The 9,447-nt window shown below is 32.2% G+C and overlaps 1 long non-coding RNA gene across 1 annotated transcript; it reads left to right on the forward strand.

Annotated features, from left to right (window-relative positions):
- Nucleotides 1-726: 726 nt before the first annotated feature.
- On the forward strand, nt 727-5,066 carry LOC143248260 (uncharacterized). Its single transcript, XR_013026850.1, has 3 exons — nt 727-862; nt 1,653-1,795; nt 4,795-5,066. It is a non-coding gene; the product is annotated as an uncharacterized LOC143248260 (long non-coding RNA).
- Nucleotides 5,067-9,447: the final 4,381 nt, after the last annotated feature.

Consider the following 9,447-nt stretch of genomic DNA (forward strand, 5'->3'; position numbering starts at 1 on the left):
AGGATCAAAGTACATCTAGTTCAATCTAAAATTAGAAAATGGCCATAACATCCAATAACTTGAAACCAGGAATGGAAAGACCAATTTCAGGTGACTAATGCTACTTTTTAACTACCTGTTGGTCATTCTGGCAAGTTATGATAATTATAATTATGCTATAAAAAGTCCTTCACAACTTGTATTACTGTAGTTTTCTTCTTACTGCTGTAGACTAGATGTAAAAGTTGGATTTAATGCTATTTGTGTTTTTAATTCAAAAATGTAACTTTGTTTTGTTTTATTTTAATTTCCTTTAATGAATTTTAATAATTTTACTTTACTTTTAACTTTTAACCAGATGTTTGGTGCACATAGCCTGGTTGCTAGAACACCAAATCAACCAGCCATCCATGTAATTGTTTCCATGTCTAGTTGCATGGAAATGTTACATTATATTTGGGGGTATCATCATATCATCAGATATTATTCTTTTATCTTAGTAACAGTGAATTAGAAGTATGTTTTTTTATTATGCTGCTTTCAGCTGTGTTTTCTTTTTCATGCTAAAAAATGTTTAAAAGGTTTAGAAAGATATTTAACATGATTCTCTATCTCAGTTGTGTTTTTCTTTTGTTAGTTTACTTTTTTATATATATATATATACTAGTTTTTCTGTATTCGTCAGACACTGAAATGTAGTTTGTTAAGATTTTAGGGAGTATGTGTTTGTTTTTTCTTCCAGACTACACATGTTGACAGATATGGAGAAAGCAGTCTAAGTTTTTTACAGGTCTCTGCCCTTCATTTCAAGGAAGCTACTCCTCAGTCAGTAGATTGAACTCCACTCTTAGAAGAGTGGAGAGGAAGAAGAAAATTGGTTCAAGTATGTGTTTCAGGTTTTACTTTTATTGCAAATAGAATATATAAAAACTGCAGTCTCAAAAGCTAGGAATGATTTTTTTTATCTAATGATATTGATAATTTAACTTATAGTTTGTATACATTACTGATTATTTCTTTAAAGCTTTAAAGATACCAAATGAGATGTGAAGAGAAAAATAGAAAGCACTTATCATTCTTGTTTTAAAAAAAAGTGTCTCATTATATATCGGGAGCAACTACTCTAATGATAAGAACTTCAACATTTATATCTTTGATATTGTACATTTTTAGGTACGAGAACACATTTCTGAGTTTAAAAACATAAATTGTTTAAAGCAGATTATACAATATAAATAATAAAGAATCATTTAATGATCATATACACAAACGTTTTAAAATAATTAGTATACTAATAATCAAAGTCTACATTAAAACAAAGATTAAAATTTTATTAATCTAACCTTGAACAGGCACTTATAGTTCTGTTTGTCTCTCTAGAAATAATTAAAAGTAATATAGAAATGAAATTTACTGAAATACCATGACCCAAACTTAAAGATATACCATTTTAATTATAACAACTGTTTCATTGGTTTTCATATAATATTTGTCTATTTTTACTTAATTCTTTATTTTAAAGGCTAAAATTTAGATGAATTATATTTTATGATTATAAATGTTTGTTAATTGTATATAACTTCCCTTTAAACAGTACTTAGTAGAGGAGATCTTGAATTAGAAATAATATTTTGTATTCATGAGTGTTTTTTTTAAACTTCTTTGTTTTACAGTCCTCACTTCGTTATCAGGAACCTCTTCTTAATCTGTACCGGGTTCTCCTTACAATAGCCAAGAACAACATTCCTGAGCAGACCAAAAAGATTGATTACGAAATCGTAACTTGCTGGTTACAAAGTGCAAAACTTGCCAGAAAGTAGGTTTTATTACACTGCAAATAAATTCTTGTAATCACCTCATCTGTACTGTTCCTTTAACTTTTCAGTCGATTATTAATCTGATCTATTCTTTCATTAATATCATATAGTAACATACATTTCTCTGAAATGTGTATGGAGTATTTCAGAAGCATCAGACCTGGAGGTGTTGTAACATCCCCACTTTTACATATTTTACATGCATAGCAACTGTAAATTATTATATCAATTTTCTGGTGAGGACATGACCTAAATCTTTACAGACTTAGCTGACTTTGACAGCAGGGGAAACACTTAGCAGCTTCTTATACTTTAAATTCCTCGTTGTAAATTTTGCGTGTCTAGTCAAGCACTCCACCTATTTCTCTCCTTCCTGCACCACTAATACTGAAGATATCACATTGAAAAGTTCCTAAACCTGTCAGTGCATGCATGTAGAAGTTATTACTCATTTCTAATTCTTTGTAAGACATTATTGAGCTTTTATGTACATTCTCACAGAGAGAATATTATATAATGTGTTTATGGGGTATCATTTTCTTCTAACACTTTGTTCACATTAACAGAATCATTAATGTTTATTAAATTATTTTAATTTATAATCACAGTAAAGTTATATATTAGTCTCACAATTTATACAAGTTGCACACCTTGGTTGTAAGCTTCTGATGAAAATTTAAACTAAATGCAATTTAAAAAAAAACAAATTTGTAATCCAGTTTACTGAGTTAAGTTGGGGGAGTATTTCTCATCAAAATCTGACTTTTTGATTCTGTTGTTAGTGTCACATAGTAAAATGTTAAAGAAATAATTTATGATCCATGATGGTGAGAAAAACCTGCTACATAGAGTTTTTCTCTGCCCATACCAGCCGTTTTTACATATATATTTTAATTATGCATTGTCACTTTAGCCTAAAATTATGTCAAGTTAAAAGACATGTATTATTTGTAACCCAGTTATAAGTTTTGAAAGAAAACTTCATATTTAAAATGATTCTATCTTCATAGATAAGGTCCATAAGTTTTATACAGGAATGATCAAACAAAAAGAGGACATTACAAACCAAATCATACTGTTTCAAAAATAATTTTGTTTACCATCTGGCATTGCTTTTATTTCTCTTTTTGTCAACAGTATGATAATGGAGATTTAAATGTGTGCCATTACTCAGAATATTGTAAGAACCATTGAACTTTGTTTAGAATAGATTATTTTTGAAGTTGCTTAATTTTTAGGGATTAGCTTGATACCAGAGTAGCAAAATGTCCAAAATCGTGAGGGTACAGACCTCAAACTTTACAGAAATATGGAGGCCTACTGATGGATGTAATGAAACTAAAGCTTGTTTCAGTTGATCTGATAGATATTTGATTATGTTCTTCTATCTCACATTTTCTGTACATAAGTGAATAAATACAACATACATGTTTCAGGGGACTGTAAGTCTGGCATAAGAGGTGATGAGGATAACATTTGTGTGTGTGTGGATTGATATGGTTCTTGTGCAGAACTGGGTTTGAATATGAAAATGATATTGTATTGATAATTTGACAATTACCCCACTAGCAGTTTTCTGAACTTTAAGGTGGAATTATTCTGTGGCATGGTGGGCTTTTATAATAGATTACTTTTACCAGTTACTGTGTATCTCTTATATTTCTGAATTCTAGTGTTTTTTAGTCTTGATGTTTCTACAGCATATTGGAATCCACAGAAGATGCTGTATATGATCTCTCTCTGTTAGGTGATTTGATACAAATTAATTACAGTTGTTTTTGGCTTCTAAATGCTTTTCTGACTTAATATTGTGTACATATCCTGTATATGTGTTTTTAGAGAAATTTCTGACATATAGTTTTCTTCTTAGAGTAATGCTAAAATAATAGGACTTGAACCCCATATAACAAAAGGTAATACGAATAAATGTATACATCTGGTTACTACTGATATCATACATAATCTACCTAGGATATCAATCAATCTAAACTTGTATACCCCTATTGAAAATATTCAAACACAGAGAATGAGTCAATGATTTTGTTGGAGTACTGCAGCTCATGTTGCCACATAGTTGTGCTCTGTCTAACGATTGTACATCTTGACAATATTCTGACAGCACAGTCTCCATTACAGAAGGCTCTTTCATGCAACTGTCATGTAGAAATTACATCTGAAACTTGATAATTAGGCTTTTCAGCTCGTAATCTACAGATTACAGGATTGAACCTCATTACTGAACATGTTTGCCCTCTCAGCTGTGGGAACATTATATATTGTGACAGTCTGTCCCACTATTCAGTCTGACAAAGGTTAGTGGTGAATGGTATTGGCTAATTGCTTTCTATATAATTCATCACTCAAAATTAGAGAAGGCTAGTGCAGATGGCTCTTGTGTAGCTTTGCATAAACATTCAACAACGAGTCTCAGGACACCATGCTTTCTATAATTGATTTAATTTATGGGGACATTAGTTTCTCAGTGCTTGTTTTGGAAGTTTGTTAGTACAGGAATCTGTAAGTGCTGTATCTAGGTTTGTTTTTTTTATGATAATAAATGCTCTTTGTTTTAACTCGTGTATTTTATAGCCACTTCAAGTTCTTGACATGCTTGAAGCTTTCATGTGTTCATCAACTAATCTTGTGCATATTAATAGCTTGTATTCAAGTTCACTGCTAAAGTCCAGAACTGGTACTAGATTTGAATCATTAGAATAAATATTATATTTGATAGTAATTCATCTGATAACTGTAGAATTAGTACCATACACTAAGTGAAAAATTTATTTAAGAATGAGTTGTAATTAAATTATATCATTAGATTTAACTGTTATTAAAAACTAAGAAGTATCTGTGTAATAATTAATTGCATAATTATATTAATTATGTAATAATTAATTGCATTATTATATTGCATACATTATGATTAGAATCCATTAACTGTACAATGAATCATGTCCATTAATTTTCAGAATAGTATTTTCAACCTGTGTTTTAGAAGTGGTCATCAACAGAGGGCTTATAGTTGTCTGCTAGAAGCTTCAGTATTAAACATACCTGAGACATTTGTGGAAAAATCTAAGTGGCACTGGAATAAAGTAAATATAAATCTCAGTGGTAATATTTTTTGTAATTATTAAAGCAGATACTGTTCTTAGTTGTTTGTAAAACTTTTGATGAAATTATTTAAAGTACCTCTTTTTAATATTTTTGAAATGCCAAAATTGTGAAATTGGAAGCTCCAGGATTTTGCTGTGATTTAAAATTTTTGAACTATTATGTTATAATGTAGTAAATTTGAAAATTATTAATTTATAAATGTCACTTTTTAAACTTTGAAACTGTTAAATTATGAACATTGTATGTTCTAAATGTATACATTTGAAGTACAAGATTCTGGAACTTAAAAGCATTAAGAATTTAACCTTGGAAGTGAAAAATTTTTATATTTGAGGCAGTAAAAAATGTTCTCTCATCAAACACCATAACATTTGGTATTTCTAAACTGTAATATTTACTTTGAATCTGAGTTTTTGTGAAGATTATAATGATGAATTTGCAATTAACAAAAATGTTACAGCAGTCTATTTATTTTGGCACTTTACTGGCAAATTTTAGTGTTTAGTTATAACAGTTTTCTGTCGACTTGCATTTTTTGAACTAATAGTAAATAAATAAATTTTATTTATGCATATGATTGTTATCTCAAATTAGAACCACATCAGTGCAGTATTAGTATCTTATACCTCTTAAAAAAGAAACAATTAGTTCAAATGTGAGTTGCATTACATCAAAAATAAAATTTCCAAAATATATTTATATCTTCTTACCTTACAGTTATTATTCAGCTGCTATGGTTTCTTTTCCTTTGTCCATCTAAGTATAGGTCTGATTTTTTTCTCCTTTGCTCCAGTGTTTTATTTCACCTTTAAATCTATCTCATTACACTTTTCACCTTCATCAATGTGACCTCTGTTTTAAAACTGTATATAAACATTTCTTAACAGGTGCATGTAGTACAGTTGTTGAAGATATTTTATGCATTTTTTCAGGTTTTTATATTTGACTTTCATGTAGTAAAAAAAAAATTGTTTGGTATGTACGTTTACAGCTTGAATTCATGAATTAATGTATCCAGCATGGAAACAAATTAGGCCTCTCCTATCTCACCTCTGATATATAACATTGCTCCCAAATTGGGAAAGGAGTCGCTCTTAGTTGAGGCTGTCCATGACCTTATCTGTAGTAAGGTGGAAACATAGGTTTGATGTGGTGGTCTCCAGGGGACTGTGATGCTGAACTTTTAGGTGATCCTGGACATTCTGGAGAGAATTTAGATTTGCTTTTTCTTGTGCCTTCCTTTCATCTGTTTGCTTCTAATGAGGCTAATTTTGATCACCTTTTACCAACTTCTTTTCTTTACTTAGTTCATTCAGTGTGTCATGTTTTTTGTCATTACTTGGTGGGTTTTCCTTGGGGGTGGAAAGGTCTGAAGGTGAGTACTTAGTCCTCCCTCCATTCCCTAATACTGAGGCTCATATAGAGATGTTTACTGCTCAGTTTGGTGAGTACTTAGTCCTCCCTCCATTCCCTGATACTGAGGCTCATATAAGAGATGTTTATTGCTCAGTTTTGTGAAGGGACAGCTATGTCTTGTCTGCCATGTTTGTCAGAACAGCATGTTTAACTCATTATCATGAGGTAGATACACGTTTAGACTCTCAGAGAATAGATCAGCTCCTGAAAATGTTCCATAAAGAAGTTTATGCTTGATCTGAATATATCACAGTTTTGTAGGATTTGTTTGACCTTAACTAACACTAATATTTACTGTATGGACACTTTTTTTCTCCTCATTTCAGTTGTCGACTTCAACACTTTCCTGAATTTCGTGGCTGGTATTTCATTGAAACATATTAGAGGGCATTTGTCTACTTACTGACAACCTCCATGTGTTATATGAGTCCTTTTTCTCAAACTCTTGATTTTTGCAGGCATTCCAGACCCTTCATATTCAAGGGCTTATGTCACCCATCTGCATTCGTCTTAGTTGTTGGTTGCTTGACTTTCCTCAGCTCTTACAGGAGGTCTAGTTCCAATGTTGTCCTGACCCTAACAACAACCCCTTGTTTCATCATTACTTACAATATTTTATGCCCTTATCTACAGGGTTCCATGTTCAATTGATTGGAGTATTGCCAGCAGTGTAAATGACTACTGTATTCCTTTGTGTCCTGTGGGGACTCATCTACATTAATTTTTGTACATGTAGAAAACCTTTACCACAGATCCATGGGTACTACAGGCCCTTGCATCAGAATTGATCATTCATTTCTCATATCCACTACCATTTTTCATCATCTTATAGTATTTCACTTCCTGCAAGTCCTCAAATGTTTTAACTTCATTCCATCCATGGTTATCAGAGATGTGTTGGTCATTGGAGTGATTGAGAGAGTTGTTTCAGTTCTTACTAAGGTTTATTTCTGTATATTTGTTGTGCCCATATTGTCATCAGTCTTTTCATTTAAATCAATTCCTAAATCTTCCACAGTTCACGGTGGAGTCATTCCTCATTCTATATTGGTGTTTTTTTGTTGGGAATGTTGTTGACCATGTTTAATGTTGCTAATGCCTATCTACACATTTCCATGGTGAAGTCATCCTGCTACTATCTATGTTTTGTGCACAAGGGTTTGGTGCTGCAGGTCATCTCTCAGCCCTTTAAACTCACACTGGTTCCATATGTTTACAGTTTATAGTTCATGTTATTTTCTTTACCCTATCTCAAAATGGAATCAGTCAATATTAGCTATCTCGTAAGCACCAGAAAAAACAACCAAAAAAGCACCCATCTTTTCTTTCCAGAATGACTTCAAATTGTAACATAAACCTACATTCTTTTATCCCAAGAAGTTTTAAGCTCATAGCAGAATAAATCTACTTATAATTAAACCATTATCCCACCATTATAAGATGTTAATCACCTGGGAAACATGCAGCTCACGTTACATTAATAAATTAAATTTACTCGTGAGTTGCTTGCTCATGAAAAAATATTATTATTACTTATTTTGCCTAAACTAAACTAAAGGATACTTATTTTTTACACTTTAGTTACTTTTATAAATATACATAAAAATAAAAAATAAAATGATTAACAATTTTCATTTTTTTTCTTGCTATTGACTATTAAAGTTTACAAATCTTTTTTAATTAACCCCATCCTCTGGGCCTATGCACACACCATTACATGGACATCTTGCTACTAGTAGCAGCATCACAGCACAGTCAGATACTATTTCTCTAAAGCAAAAAAAGATAGAATTTATTATCAGAGCTAAAACTTCTCATTTTCTTTGGAACACTCAACTACCAGCCTTTTGGTCTCTAGTAACCCACCCTTAGGCATTGACAATAGTTCTATTCAGTCATAACTGGACTGGATTGTGCTTATACACCTACCCACTGATTAATCTGTTACCCAGCTTCCTAGCAATGATTTCTTCAATCTCTTGTCGTATTCTGTTGATTGCACGAGATTGGCCTAATCAACCCTTATCTCATATACCATGTACCACTTTTCCCTTAGGGTTTATTTTATGTTGCTTCTGGCCTGTGGACATCACCAGTCAGAGTTATTTGCATTACACTTACAGAGGACACTTTTCATTCTACCCATGTTTTCTGTACCCAGATAGGTCCTTCTTACCTTACCACTGGCAGCCAGGGAAAGGGATAAATACTTTCACTGATTCATCTGACCTCTTTATTTTCACACATATAAATGATGGGTCCCCATTGTTTCTTATGTCTAATGAAGGCCTTGAGGTGTTAGGTTGCCTAAACTAAAGGTTTTAGTGGTGCTGGACAATGGCTTTTTATTTATTGTGTCTCTTTAGTTTCCCAGGGCTTACCTCTGGTTACCTCAATGGGATGAGTGGTAGAATTGATCCATATTGATTTTTATGGGCTCTCTCTGAAGGCAAGGAAAATTCTACAAGTCTCAACTTATCACATTTCTATGTTCATCGTGGCCCAGTTGAATTGCTCACTGGAGGACATTCTGAGCTTGTGTGTGAACCTTCCCCAATACTTTTATCTCACATTATTTACATAATCTGGCATTATCTTTCTTTGAGGGTTTTTTACTACCCTACATCTATGTTAACCTCATCTGCTAGGTTATACTGAAAGGTGAGTATTTGCATTACTAATCTTCTCTCTTTTTTTTAATTTCAAAATTCTACTTTTTGGTGAGTGTTGCCCAGTCAAGTGTGCTTTTATCAAACCAAATTCACTCTAGCAACTACTGACACAGTATACTTTATCTAGGTTGTTACAGGCTCTGTGGAAATATGGTGTCACATACAACCACACAGAGACAGACTGAGTGGTATTACTCTACTATGCTGGATTACCACTCAGAAAATATAATGAATAAAGCATAAGGGGTTCTTCCCCATCTCTGCATCAGTGGATTGAATAAATCAGGGTCAGTTTGCTTTTAGAAATTTAGGAAATTTGGTTCACTTACTTTGCTGATTCTAGAGCATTGTTTTTTAGGACTTCTCTAATGTGCACTACCCCTGCCCCCAGTTAGAAACCTTTCTACTCAGGATTTTGAGTGTTGTTTTTTTTTTTCCAGATT

This window comes from Tachypleus tridentatus, chromosome 4, assembly GCF_004210375.1.
Source record: "Tachypleus tridentatus isolate NWPU-2018 chromosome 4, ASM421037v1, whole genome shotgun sequence".
NCBI classification, from domain to species: Eukaryota; Metazoa; Arthropoda; class Merostomata; order Xiphosura; family Limulidae; genus Tachypleus; species Tachypleus tridentatus.